Here is a 15,487-nt window from a genome sequence, read left to right on the forward strand (position 1 = left end):
GTTTCTGGGAATAAAAAGGAAGGGAGTGCTTTCCAGACCTATTTTGAGGAAAGACTCGTTAAAGCCAGGCCTGGCAAGTGTTCGCAGGTCCAGATCCTGGAGAGTTCCTGGAGATTTTGGAAAAGGAAGAGGTATTTAGGGAAGGGAAGAGGCATCATGGGGTATAATGTCATGGAGTCCACTTTCCAAAACAGTTGTTTTCTCCAGGGGGACAGATCTCTGTTGTCTGCTGTACAGTTGTAATTCTGGGAGATTTTCTGTTGGTTGGCATCTGGAGGTTGGCATCCCTAGGCCTGGCAGGAACTTCTAAGTGACTTGATACCACCTGACTTGCATGATTCAACTAGGCCTGCTTAATTGCACTTGTTGAACAGCAACCACCCTATGAAAGTCTGTTAGTGTATCTGTTACAGCTTCAGCTTCAGAGTGGGATCTGTGAGACCCCTGTGCATGGTTCAAATCCCTGTCCTGCTGTGGAAGCACACTGGGTGATTTTGGATCAGTCACACCAGTCTTGCCTACCTCTCAGTGTTGTTGTGTAGAGTAACTACTTTGGTCACCACTGACGAAAATATGTAGTTGGCTGCAGGGGTGGGGTGGGGGGAGAGACAGAAAGGGTAAGACAAAGGGACAGATAAAAATAGGTTGGCTGTTGTGGATCCCCTTGCAACTGTCTAGGACTCTTGTATTTACAAAACTGTCTCCTGATATACCCTCCAGATAGTGTTACGCTCAAATATAAACAGCCTCCTGGTAGTCCCTGGCCCAATAGCTGTCCAGTTTTCCTTGGCCAGGGCTTTTTCAGCCTGGCGGAATTCTCTATCTAACAAAACCTGGGGCCTGTGGGACTTAGCTTAATTCCTCTGGGCCCGTAAGATGGAGATCCACCAACAGCAGTGGCTCACACATAAGCTGTCCACCCCTCCCTTGTCCCATCTCCTCCTATTTTTCCTTGGTTAAGAGTGGTGGACTGTAATCTGGAGAACTGGGTTTTATTCCCCACTCCTCCACATGAGCAGTGAACTCTAATCTGGTGAACTGGATTTGATTCCCTGCTCTTACACATGAAGCCTGCTGGGTGATCTTGGGCCAGTCACAGTTCTCTCAGAACTCTGTCAGCCCCAGCTACCTCACAAGGTGTCTGCTATGGATCAAGAAAGGACAGACTTATAAGCTACTTTAAGACTCCTTACAATAGAGAAAAGTCAGATATAAATCCAACTCTTCTCCTTTTCCTATTCTTTTCCTCTATTGGAACCTGCTGACTGATAGCAATGATAATGATGTTGGTCAGAGTACCCCTCCCATCATCTTTTCTTGAGTCTACCTACACTACCTCTCCCTGGACCAATCCCACCTTGCAATGTTGGTGGCTTCTTTCCCTGATTGTTGTAATCGGGTAGTTTTATAAGGTGGATACTAATCTAGGCCATTATTGGAAGCATTTTATTGTAAATGTGTGAAATGTTGTTTACTGTTTGTAGTTTATGATGTATTAATTATTTGTTGGAAGTTGCCCTGAGTCTAGGGTGGATTCCTCATGAGCCAAAAACAGCGGTGTGAAAACAGTGTAAAAGGGTTTGCACAGTTTTCACACCACTGTTTTTTGCCCATGCGGAATCCGCCTGGCTTTTGCTGGGAAAGGATGGGATGCAAATCAAATCAAATCAATAATAGCAAAGTCGGCCAATTTTAGGATGCTTAAATCCGATTATTGGACCTGTAAATGGACAAGCCAGATCCTTCTACAAACCTGAACAATCTAAAATCTAAAAAGTCTGAAAAACTGGAATCTAATAGAATAGTTTGGACAGGGGGACCCAAAATGATAAAAGCAGTGCCCATAGCTTTAACAAACAGATGCCCTGATACAGACAATACAAATTTCAGTTGGGTTCGAAGAAGGAGTCTAATTACTACTAATAACTGGAGTAGAAACTCGTTTCTTTATTGACTGATAATGATCAAGGGAAGCATCTTGTCCTAAAAAAGGAAAAACTGGATTAGATTTAGATTAAGGTAGAGTAAAAACTGGGGGGAGTAATGTTAACAACTTGAGATATGCTAATGATATTACATTAATATCAGAAAATAGCAAAGACTCAAAATAGCAACTGCTGAAAGTTAAAGGAGAAAGTATCAATGAAAGTCATTGAGAAGACAAAAGTAATGACTGCTAGAGAATTACTTAACTTCAAGGAGGGCAATGAGGAACCTGAAATTGTTCAAAACTTTCTACTCTTTGGCTCCATCATCAACCAAAAGGGACATTGCAACCAAAAAATCTGAAGGAGATTGAGATTGGGAAGGGCAGCCATGAAGGAGCAAGAAAAGATTCTTAAGCATATGGATGTGTCACTAGCATTGATTCACTAGATCAGAGGTGTCAAACTCTGGTGCTTCAGATGTTCATGGACTACAATTCCCATCAGCCCCTGTTGTAGTCCATGAACATCTGAAGCGCCAAAGTTGGACATCCCTGCACAAGATTGACTCAAAAAAGGAAGGCACAGCCCACACTTTGGAAAACTTGAGCAAGGCCGTCAATGATAGGACGTTTTGGAGGTCATTGATTCATAAGGTAGCAAAGAGTCTAAAACAATTTGACAGCACTTTACATACATGCCCAATTCCAGAGCACCCTCTTCCCCAGTGCTAAACGACTAGAAATTGTTTTCTCGCTAGGAATATATGCTTTATTAATAGTGGTCGGATATTAAGGGAGGCCAGAGAAGGAGGTAGGAACAACCCAGTTACTGCTGCTGACACAAGTTGAACCTTTAGCCAAGATTCTTTTATCGTGCTGAGAGGAGTGCAAAGGATTAACTGGGGCGAGCAACTTTCACTTGCTTTCTCTCGATTTGCTATTGGCTTCCTGAACTGCCCTTTCAAGCCCTGTCGGCTCGCAGTTTTGAACAGGTAGCCTAGGCTAGGCTAACCGCGGGGAATCTCTGCAGGAGTCGGTGCTCGTCGACAGCTGTTTGAAACCTGGCAGGATGCCAGCCATTTACCCGGAAGTAAGTCCCGCTTTGTTTTGCGTGCGATTTGCTTTCTAATAAATACCCGCAACACTGAAACTGGGCTCTTCTAGACGTGCTGACTTGCAAGCAAAGCCCGCTACATGCGAAACAACTTCCTCCCAAGGACGCATATGAGTGACGCTGACTCTTAGTCCGTTTTGTCGGAAGAAAGCACTCCCCTCCATATTCCAACAGCCTACACGAGTTTGCAGAAGGTTGTGGCGCAATCTCCCGTTGCAGGTGAGAAACAGAAGTGGACCAGAACGGCTGTCGCATGCATGCCGTTTGCGGGACGCCCCGAGGCAAAGAAGGAGCACCTTCCTGTTACATTCAAGGGCCGGCAGAAAAGGAGGTTCTCTTTCGGGTCTACCGAACTAACCAACAACGCAGTTCGGCGTCCGGCGGAGCGCAGCCAACTGAAGGGTAGGGGTGGAAAGATTTGAAGGAAAAGGAAGAGACTAAACACAAAGGGCTATGCTCGCAAGGAGCCGTCATAGCACAATCCCACTTCCCGCGCTTTCCCCGGAGAGAACCAAGAACCACCTCTTCCCTTGCCTGTACACGCCTCCGGTCCCGCAGTGCGCAGCCACTCTGAACTGAGGCGGTGTGCGCAGGCGCACTGGGGTAGACGAGGCGGGCTAGGAATTATTGGCGCGCGCTCTCAAATATTCCCGCGGCTGTTCCGGTGGAAGGGAGACGGTTTGTATTCGCATCCTTTTTGGCTTGTCTCTTGTTCCCAAAGAGGGACGAGGCGGTGTGTTGGGTGTGCGTTGCTCCAGAACTATTATCTGCTTATTAACGCTATGTATTTTTTCAGTGAGACTGAAATAGTTCTCCTGAGTCAGGGGACGGAGAAGGAAAGCTAAAGGGAGGATAGGGTATAACATAAAGGTGGCAAGTGTCGCGTTGTAGGACCCGGCTTCGGATTTCCCACTCGGGTCTTTGGGTGACCTTTAGGCTAGTCCCCTTCTCAGTCTAGCTTACCTTGCAAAGCTGTTGTGAAGCCAAAATGGAGGAAGTGATAGAAACATCTACCCTGACCAGCTTTTATGAATGATTGGTAAAACGGTGGCAATGCTGTTAAAGGTGTGACATTTCATTACTTAAAAAAAGGGCGCTGCTTCAGAGGAAGAGCTGTTTCATTTCTCTCACATGATGATAAATGGGGAGGGGATATATTCATTTGGCTTGTTCACATATCAATATGACTTGATTTATATAGTTGTTAACAAACTATTACAAAACTCTGCACTATATAGCATGTTAGCATGTATTGTTCTTTACAGAATTTAATAGTTAAAAATACGATTCTTAGCCAAGGAACCTGCAACCATTCTCTACAGTATCCAACTGGCAGATTGTGATTTTTCCTGCTTCTTACTGGAGCCCCCTGAAATTCTACAGTGAATAAGGATGGCAAAGGAGAAGGGGGGAATTGCTTCCTTAGTCAGTGAAAGTGCCTTTCTAATGTCAGACTTTAAATCCAACGTATAATCTGTATCTCTTACATTGTTCAGAAAGTGATTTAAAGTTGTGTTATTAAATTATGAATTAGCTGTCAATGGAGAGGAGGAGGAGAGAATGGTGTAAGCTGCTTTAAGTTCCCACTGGAGAGATAAGTATAACATCATTTATACTCTATGTTTCTCCCTAGTGTGGAATCAAAGCAGCTTTAATCATTCATATTTCCCCATGTTATCCTCATTACAAGCCTATGAGGTACATTAGCCTGAGGGCATCTTGACTGGTCCAAGATCATCTAGCAAGTTTCTATGGTAAAGTGGGGATTCTGCCTTGGATCTCCCAATCTAACCACTGCACTATACTACTAATACAAGTGAAAATTAAATACCGGAAAGAAGTTCACCTTTTCTGAAAAGGCAGAAGAGCAGAGTTATAAAAAGGCTAGACATAGCAATAATTCCTGTCAAAGTTAAGAGTTGGTTATGTTTAATTTGTATAGTAGGATATTTATAATATAGTTTTTTATTATCTACGCATACAAAATAAGATTCCAACATAAACAGCACAAGTGTGTTCATTTAGCTGTTTTGATTAATGAATTGAAAGTATCTACAAACGAGGCAAGTTCACAGATTTAATTCACTGACCCACCCAACTCGGAGGTGGTGGGACATGGTGCCAATGTGGTGCTGCCCTGCCACCTCCAATAGGGCTTTCTGGCAGTGCAGGGAGTTTGGAAAACCCCCGAAACTCCTCCGCTATTGGAAAGCCCCATAGAGTTTAAAGGACGTACATCACCAAAATAGTGGCGTAAGTCCGAGGGCCAGTGCACCACACAACCAGCCCTAAAGCCTGGAAGGAAGCCGACTAATGTTGGCTGTACCCCTGGGAATGCCCCAGTCTTGCGCCACCCCGCCCCCATGCTGACATCTGAGTAGGACACCAGCGCAGCCCTACCACAGCCTGGACTTTGAAGTTTTGTGGAAGTGGGACTGCAGGAACCGTGCCCCTCAGCTTATCTAGCCCCTCGGCTGGGGAAAACAAATGTGCCAGCGCAAGGTCACACCATGTCCAAGAGTCCTTTCAACCTCCCCCCTTTGAATGGGGCTGTCAGTCTGTTTTATACCTATTGATTTTTTAGTGAGAATCCTGCATTTTTAAGCTTAAGGAATGCCAGGGTAGATTTAAATGTCACAAGATTAATATTTTTTTTTTAGCTAGGCCATATTCTGCAAGTTGAAATTTCACTATTTCCACACTTCTGATAGTGATGGCTCAACTTTATAGTAGTCTTACAGAAACTTGAAACACCTAGTATTTTGCTAGCTAGCTTAGCTTTCTCTAGTTTATATTTTTCATTCTTCTATTTTATTTTTATTTTGTTAATGTACTGGCTGATGATTTATCTGCCACTGCCATCTTTTGGATGGAAACAGATTTGCTAAATAAATATTTGTAGTTTTGCCCCCTTGTGGACTGGCATTTATTTTTGTAGAAAATCAAACCAAGGTCTTTATTCTACTTTTCTTGTGTAAAACTGTTCTGTTCCTGTTGTGAGTTATTTTCCTAATTATGCCTGGTAGAATATTTCTGGGACATCGATTGGATTTATTACATATAGGTGTTCAATAATAATTATTTCAGTTGCAGTACTTTAATGCATTGTTTCAAACTGTATTCTAGGTTCTCAAGAATTCCTTGAAATCACAACAGGTGTCTCTCAGTCAGTGGTAGACAGCTGTTCTGCTGGGGGTTGAAAGGCAGTCTGTTAAATTATAGTAAATGAATAAAATGTGTAACTTGTGTGTGCACCCAAACAAATGAGTAGAGATTTCCCTGACGATTTGAAATTTCGATAGAGTTCTGTTCTGTCATAAGCTATGTATCAATTAAACTAAATATAAGGTGTTTTGTAAAAGTGTGTTTCTGGTATTTCTGTGGATCTCTGTGACCTGTGTGCTAGTGAGGGACGTAAGAGAACTGAGCTCTGTCTGAAGGATGCAAGATTGAAATCCTCTCTTGGTCATGAAGCTCACCGGGGGATTTAGCACAAGCCACCATGTTTTATCTTAATCTCAATCAGGAGGAGAAGGGGGGTGGGGTACATTGTTTATGCCGCCCTGACCTTAATGGAGGAGAACAGGATTAATATGTGGTAGGGCTGGAGAGCATTGCAGGGTAAAAAGGTAACTCCAATCTAGAAATTACAAAGGAGAAAAGATGTCTGAAATGATTACCATGAATTATTCTTTCTCAGGGCAAAACTGCACATTACGGACACTATTAGTAGTGACCATATAATATTGAAATTTAAGATCCTGGGGAAGGGAAAAGCTGCATGTAGTCAGCCATATAGGTTGGACTTTGGAAAAACTAATTGTGACAAACTTAAAGTTATGCTATGTAGAACCCCGTGGTCTGAAATAGTTCAGGGAGTTCAAGAGGGATGGGAGATTCTTAATAGTGAAATATTTAAGGCGCAATCACAAAACAGTGCCAATGAGAAGGAAGAAGGGGGCTCCATAAGCAGCTTTCTCAAGATCTGAGAATTAAAAAACGATTAATTTAGGAAATGGAAGGTGGACCATATAACCAAGTACAAATACAAATATTGCCCAACCTTGGTTGGGAAGGGGAGGATATACTTTTCATAAAATAATAATGTCAACTAATAGCCAGTGCTTATAGGGAGAATGTTAGAAAAGTTGAACTTAGGCCAGCAGAGATGCTAAACACAACAGCAAAAAAGGGTCTTAAGTTATGTTCAGGGAACCACAAAAGATCAAGAGAATGGTAGGCCCATTGGTGGGAGAGGAAAGTAAAATTTTAACAGGTGGTGAAGAGAGGGTAGAATAGCGCAATCCCTATTTTGCCTCAGTTTTCTCTTGCAAGGGAAACTGCTCACCCTGGCAAAACACATGATTAAGAAAGGGAGTTGCAGCCTAGGGTAAACATGGGGTGGTGCATAAACATCTAGCTTCTTTAGATGAAATTAAGTCTTCATGATCAGATGAATCTAACTAAAAAAACTAGCTGATGTTAGTTCCAAGCCCGTCTCCATTATTTCTTAGAATTCTTGGATCAGATGTTGTACCAGAAGACAGGAAGCAGAACATATCCAAAGGAGGGCAACAAAGATGGTGAAGAGTCTGGAGACCAAGTCCTATGAGGAATGGTTGAAGGAATTGGGTATGTTTACCCTGAAGAGGTGACAACTGAGAGGTGATACGATAGTCATCTTCAAGTATGTGAAGGGTGGTGATATAGAAGAGTTATTTTCTGTTGCCCAGAATATCAGAACAGAACAAATGGGTTGAAATAAAATCAAAACTTCTTGACAGAGTGATTTCGAAGTGCAACAGGCTTTCTTGGGAAGTTTTGACCTCTCCTTTGGAGGTTTTTAAGCAGAGGCTAGATTACTATCTGACAGGAATGCTGATTCTGGGATCTTTGGCACATCATGAGGGCAAGGGTAAGAAGGCATTAGTTGGAGCTCAGCTCTCATAGCCCTTTGCTATATTCGCAGGGTAATGCCAATCAGCACTTTGGGGTCAGGAAGGAATTTTCCTCCAGGCCACATTGGCCAGGGATCCTGGAGGTTTTTTTCCTTCCTCTGGGTATAAAGCAGGTATCACTGGGGGAGTGGAGGAGAAGGCAGTTGTGTGAATTTCCTGCTTTGAGCAGGAGATTATAGTAAATATCCCTTGAAGTCCTTAACATCTCTCTGTTTTTATATTTTACATGTGTTTGTTTGAGAGACTTACTGTCATTCAATAGTTGTTACATGGTGACAACTCCATATAATAGCTTTGCAAAGGGGCTATAAAGGGGGGGGGGATTTGTACTCCTCCCCTCCATTTTCCAGGTCCAAATAGTGGGTGTATGATATTTGCCCTACTGGGCAACTTTGCTCTGAATGTGTGCACGTGCAGCCTCTCCAACAGGGCAGATAATGTTCCCCGGGCTGTTATGGCTTGGGAAAATGAGATTCCTGTGGCACTTTTACATGGAATTGCCACTGCAATATGGTTTCAAGTTCTTGTTGGGAACTTGTGTAAAATATAATTTGTGGTTTGACCCTTGCTATTGAAAAGAACTTCTTCTCGGAAAAGCATTTGGCCAATACATGAAAAATTAAGGAGAGCTGTACCTTGTTTCTAAAGTATTTTCCACCAATTTCACTGGTACTCAAAATGTGTTAGGCAGAAGAACCTTGGAGCTGTTAAATAAATAATAACCATTTCCAGGACTTTATTTAAATTCATCCCTTTTCTGTACAGCTGATTCAGTAACTCACAGCATTGAATGGGTGTTCTGTCAGCAACAACACCCAGTGGATAGGTTTCTTTGCAATAATGTCAGATTCTTGCCTAATCATAAAGGATTCTTGTTTACCACTCTATTCAAATTGAAATTTTATTGCAAATAGCAACATTGGGACATTGAATTTTGAGAAGTTTTACATTCTTTTGACCACTTGAGATTGGATTTGAAATTTTGTGTGTGTTCTTTTGCTGATTTCCATGTCCTTTCATGCTTCATCTGTCATGCATATTAAAGGTCAGTAAAATTTAAAAACAAAGTATTTTATACTGCTGGGATAGGATGAAGGCAAACTCCATGGCATCTCTCTCTGTCCTAGCCTTGCCCATTTCACTTGTCTGACTCTGTTCTTGTCTAAATCATAAATACTTTGCATTTTCACAGAAGAACCCTGCTTTGCCATATCTCAGTACTGCTTTATGTGTCTCAGTGCTGCTGGGATGGGGCGGAGGAGCCTTGTGGCTTGTCTCTCCATTTTTCAATCCTGCCTGATATCAAAGCTAAGCATGTTCGCATTCATTTGTAAATTGGATTTATGCATTCTTCCACAACTGTCTGGGAACTGTAGTTTGATCCTGCAAGTTCTGGTCGTGTGCCAGAATGATCAATACCACCAGCTGCTTAGGCACTCAGATATAGATGATTTTAAGTGATGCATTCCCAGCCCTTGATAATTCTGGGATATAAATAATTCAATCACATTGCTTAATTTTTACCATATGGCAAGAGCAGCTACCTAGCCAGCCACCACACTGTATACTGCCACCACTCAGACATAAAGCTACTTGAATTTCTGTTCATTTTGACCTGTAAGCAGAGGGGAATCATATGAAGTACTCAAGTCAAAACAAATATACCTTGAGGACAGTGTACATAAAAAAAACCCTAAAAACCTGTTTTGCGCATACTGAATCATCCTTATTTTTAACTCAGTTCTCCTAACTGCTGTGTTCATTCAGGAGATCGTAATATTAGGCCCTTAGATGCTAGTATGATATAAAAATGTTCTGGTGGTTACTAGTTATTGTTGCTTTCATTAGTATATTATTGATTTTCGGGCATATCAACTAATGTATAGTATTGTGCTTTTTAATACCTTTGTGGAATGGCATTCAGTGACTGGGCCTTGGTGATTATGCTTACTCTACAATTTTCAAGCATGGAGCCATCTGTAGAGAACACACAGAAATTGAAGATTATGTTGTCCGTTTGGTATTGATACATTTTACTGGCATACTGCCTGATCATATGTATTTATAAATGTATTTTATGTGCGTGTCTGCATTCATGTTATATATACCGTATATACTTGTGTATAAGTTGACCTGAGTATAAGTTAAGGCACCTTGTTTTGCCACAAAAACTGGGAAAAATTATTGACTCGTGTATAAGTCGAGGGTGAGAAATGCAGCAGCCAGCGGCACAGAGCAGGGCGCCATCACCATTCCCCCTCTGCCCCAGCGACAAGGCAGCCGCCTTTTCCCTAGGGCAGAGGGGGTCCCCGGCAAAGAGCAGGGCGCCGCCACCATTCCCCCTCTGCCCCAGGGAGAAGGCAGCCGCCTTTTCCCTGGGGCAGAGGGGTTCCCTGCATGGCACCCCCCCCCCCCCCCGCGGCACCCTCCCCACACTTACTTTAACAAATGGAGCAGGCTTGAGAAGAGGCCTGCCTCTGTTCCTTTCAGGCTTCAAACAACTTGGTGGGAACTGCATTTCCCAGGGTCTCCTGGGAAATGTAGTTCCCAGCAGGCCGTTTTAGCCTGGAAGGGAACATAGGCAGGCCTCTTCTCAAGCCTGCTCCCATTATTGCAAAGTAAAGAATGTTAATGAGAGGCGCTTGGGGCCCCCTAAAAATCACTGACTTGCGTATTAGTTGAGGGGGGCATTTTTCAGCCTAAAAAAGGGCTGAAAAACTCAACTTATGCACGAATATATACGGTAAGTCACTTGATGTCCCTAGTGTGGAAGAAAAGTAGGATGCAAATATTTATGTAAGTAATATCTTGAGGCAGTTGCCACGCGAAGTACTTCTAGTTCTTTGGATGCCACAGGGGATGTGTTTTTCAACAGCAAAGAGGGCAGCTGGAGGTTCAGCCTTGAGTGTTCAGTTTCCTTTTTTAAAATAGTTTTTTAAATTTATAACAACACACTAATAACACATTATTAAGAAAACATGTAAAAGAACAACACATTAACTAATATATGTGTAATCTAATAGCAATAAAATGGATTTTAATATTCAGTGAAAAGATGATAGAGGGAACCTTCCATATTACTTATTTCATCTAACATTCTGCTATTTAGGTAGCATTCACTGTTATATATCAAATAAACAATTACTCGTAGCTTTTCATCTTGTTCTATTCAATTAACTTTTCTGCATTTAATTGTGATTCCCTTTGTTGTTGTTGTTATTTTTAATTAAATGATTCCGCAACATACAAGAAATACAATTCCTAGTTCTCGTCAAACTTCTGCTTTGTCTTTTTTTTTTTTTTTTTTTTTTTAGAAAATAGTTTTTATTGAATTTTAAAACATTTTACATATTACATTCAGTCGTTTCAACACTTGGGCATCCAACATAGTCCGTTTTTGTCTATAAAAATTAACTTTTGACCTTCACTTTTGGTCAAATATTGACCCATGTACTTAACATATGTTATAACTAATAAACAAGCCGCTAATATATTTCCCCTTCTCAAGGGTTCGTTTTCACCCTCATTTAAATTTCTTGGTTATTTACTTTGAATTGTTCCCTTCCTCCCCTTAGTGACTCCGTCTAATAAATTAGCGTTCAGGTCAAGTTCGTGGGAATTATCCAGTTATTTTTATTCTTTTCTTCCTTTCCCTTATTTTTGTTTTTTAATTTTTTCTCTCCTTTAATCATCTTGCTCTGACTCACCAAAGTTTTCTGAGATATTGCCATCTCTCTACTGGTTCTTTCTCCTGCCTCCCTATTCTTAATTCTATATCTTCAGGCAAAAACATCTTTTAATTATATCACGAATAACATTCTTTTACAAAATAATATAGACATCTTTAGTACAAATCTCCATTTTATGCTTTTATCTCTCATTTACTCTTATTTCTTATCGTAACTCTTGTAATTATTCTTAATCCTATTTAATCTTAAAACTCTATAGACCCTATATATATAGTGCAATCTTCTCATTGTTTGCCTTGTTTATTTGTCTCTCTTAGATGTTTTCTTTTGCTTTCCTTTAAATACAAAGAGTCAGGTTTATCCAGATAAGGACAGAGTAACATAGACCAGGTATTTATAATTACATATTTAGATTACTTTTTCAGTTTTCAATTTAACATTTTCTCTAGATAATCAACATATAATTTCCATGTTTTTTTTTTAAATTTTTCTGGGTTATCCTTTAACATGCAGGTTAATTTATCGCCTCATTACTTGATACATCTTCATATTCCAGTCTTCCGTTGGGGGGGGATGTGGTTCTTTCAGAATTTTGCAATTTCCATTCTTGCATTGGTGATTAAATACATGAACGGAGTTGTTATTTAGTTCTATTGTTTTATTGTTTTAAATAAACCCAGGAGAAAATTTCTGCTTTCCTTTGTAATTTGGTTTTAAAATTACTTCAATGAGGCTAATTATCTCTTCCCAATATTTTTTATTATTTCACATTCCCACCACATATGTAAAAGCGTTCGTTTTCTTTTGCACCTCAACATTTGTCGTTGTTGTACTTTTCATTTTATGCAATTTAACTGGAGTACAGTACCAGCTGATGGTATATTTTTGGCAATTTTTTCACCGTAGGTCCATTGCTAGCGTAAATTTAGCATTATTCCTCCACATTTTTCCCATTCATCTGTTGTTATGTTTTAATGGCTACCACATGTGTCCTGTGCCCAAATTATCATGTTATCCTTATGTTCTCTTGTTCTGTTTTATAGTTTAACAACAAATTATATATTTTTGAATTATTTTCTTATTGTCATCTAACATCGGCTCTTTCAAACTCATTCTTTTATCTGAAAACCTCTTTCTGAATCTTTTTTTTTATATATGTTTCTTTTAATTGAATGTAGTGGAACCATTGGCATTTTTTTCCTTGAATTGTTATCTCTTCTCTGTCTTTCAAGTTAATTGTTGAATTTTCCATTTTTAATAAATCCTTGTACGTTTCCCATTTATCTGTATTGCTGAATTCCTTTAATTTTAAGGATTCTGTTCTGGAGATCCATAGTGGGGTCTTTTAAATAAAACCAATTTTATATCTTAGCCATATCCTGGCTAGTGCTTTTCCTAATCAAGTGTGTATTAAAGTTGTTAAGGTTTTATTAGCGTTCTATGGGAAATAAAAAAATTCGTGCCAGCCTCTATATAGATTATATCCCTCTAATAATGTAAGTAGATTGGTGTTTTTAATTCTATCCATTTCTTTCATCCACGTAACTGCACATGCTTAGTAATATAGTTTCAGATCTGGAGATTACAAAACCTCCATAGAGTTTTTTTTTGATCATTTGTAAAATATTTAATTCTGTTTCTTTTACGTTCCATATGGATTTATTGATTGTTGCCCTTTCTGGAATATTTTGTCGATAATATTACTGGTAAGTTCTGGTAATAATACATTAGTTTTGAATACGTTATTCTTAATTACTGCAATTCTCCCAGATAATGACCAAGAGTAGCCCCTTCCACTTATCTAAGTCTTGCTGAATTTTCTGCCAAATTTTTCCCATAGTTATCTTCAAATAGAAGTTGTTGTTCTTAGTTCTTAATTCTATACCCAAATATAGAAAAAAAAAAAACTTCTGCTTTGTCTTTTTTTTTTTTTTTTTTTTTAGAAAATAGTTTTTATTGGTGCCATTTTAAAACATTTTACATATTACATTCAGTCGTTTCAACTTGCTTGGGCATCCAACATAGTCCGTTTTTGTCTACTAAAAATTAACTTTTGACCTTCACTTTTGGTCAAATATTGATTATGTACTTAACATATGTTATAACTAATAAACAAGCAGCTAATATATTTCCCTTCTCAAGGGTTCGTTTTCACCCTCATTTAAATTTCTTGGTTATTTACTTTGAATTGTTCCCTTCCTCCCCTTAATTGACTCCGTCCTAATAGATTAGCGTTCAAGGTCAAGTTCAGTAGAGGTGTATCCCAGTTATTTTTATTCTTTTCTTCTTCCTTTTCCTTATTTTTGTTTTTTAATTTTTTCTCTCCTTTAATCATCTTGCTCTGACTCTCCAAAGTTTTCTGAAATATTGCCATCTCTCTACTGGTTCTTTCTCCTGCCTCCCTATTCTTAATTCCTATATCTTCAGGCAAAAACATCTTTCAATTATCTGACGAATAACATTCTTTTACAAAAATAATATAGACATCTTTTAGTACAAATCTCCATTTTATGCTTTTATCTCTCATTTACTCTTATTTCTTATCATTAACTCTTGTAATTATTCTTAATCCTGTTTAATCTTAAAACTCTATAGACCCTATATATATAGTGCAATCTTCTCATTGTTTGCCTTGTTTTTTTGTTTGTTGTCTCTCTTAGTCATTTTCTTTTGCTTTCCTTTAAATACAAAGAGTCAGGTTTTATCCAGATAAGGACAGAGTAACATCGACCAGGTATTTATAATTACATATTTAGATTACTTTTTCAGTTTTCAATTTAACATTTTCTCTAGATAATCAACATATAATTTCCATGTTTTTTTTTTAAATTTTTCTGGGTTATCCTTTAACATGCAGGTTAATTTATCGCCTCCATTACTTGATACAATCTTCATATTCCAGTCTTCCGTTGGGGGGGGATGTGGTTCTTTCAGAATTTTGCAATTTCCATTCTTGCCGTGGTGATTAAATACATATGAACAGAGTTGTTATTTAGAACTATTGTTTTATTGTTTTAAATAAACCCAGGAGAAAATTTCTGCTTTCCATTGTAATTTGGTTTTAAAATTACTTCAATGAGGCTAATTAGTATCTCTTCCCAATATTTTTTTATTATTTCACATTCCCACCACATATGTAAAAGCGTTCCCGTTTTTTCTTTTGCACCTCCAACATTTGTCGTTGTTCATACTTTTCATTTTATGCAATTTAACTGGAGTATGGTACCAGCTGATGGTATATTTTTTTAATATTTTCACCGTAGGTCCATTATAGCATTAGAACAGCATTATTCCTCCACATTTTTCCCATTCATCTGTTGTTATGTTTTAATGGCTTCCACATATGTCCTGTGCCCAAATTATCATGTTATCACTTATGTTCTCTTGTTCTGTTTTATAGTTTAACAACAAATTATATATTTTTGAATTATTTTCTTATTGTCATCTAACATCGGCTCTTTCAAACTCATTCTTTTTTATCTGAAAACCTCTTTCCTGAATCTTTTTTTTTATATATGTTTCTTTTAATTGAATGTGGTGGAACCAGTGGCATTTTTCCTTGAATTGTTATCTCTTCTCTGTCTTTCAAGTTAATTGTTGAATTTGCCATTTTTTAATAGAAATCCTTGTGCGTTTCCCATTTATCTGCATTGCTGAATTCCTTTAATTTTAAGGATTCTATTCTGGAGATCCATAGTGGGATGCTTTTAAATGGAAACCAATTTTTTATATCTTAGCCATATCCTGGCTAGTGCTTTTCCTAATCAAGTGTGTATTAAGAAGTTGTTAAGGTTTTATT

General features: G+C 38.9%; 1 protein-coding gene across 6 annotated transcripts in view; it reads left to right on the forward strand.

The window, feature by feature from the left end:
- The first annotated feature begins 3,086 nt into the window (after positions 1-3,086).
- Positions 3,087-15,487, forward strand: part of FANCC (FA complementation group C) — a 91,688-nt gene continuing 79,287 nt past the window's right edge. Inside the window, exons 1-2 of one of the 6 annotated variants that reach the window (XM_048503449.1) lie at positions 3,554-3,719; positions 7,556-7,706. The gene's annotated coding sequence lies outside the window, so the exon portion shown is untranslated. Of the gene's footprint in view, positions 3,261-3,297; positions 3,444-3,553; positions 3,720-3,749; positions 3,786-7,555; positions 7,707-15,487 lie in introns of those variants that run through there. The other 5 variants (XM_048503448.1, XM_048503450.1, XM_048503447.1 and 2 more) reach the window with 5 other exon arrangements.

This window comes from Sphaerodactylus townsendi, linkage group LG07, assembly GCF_021028975.2.
Source record: "Sphaerodactylus townsendi isolate TG3544 linkage group LG07, MPM_Stown_v2.3, whole genome shotgun sequence".
Lineage (NCBI taxonomy): Eukaryota > Metazoa > Chordata > Lepidosauria > Squamata > Sphaerodactylidae > Sphaerodactylus > Sphaerodactylus townsendi.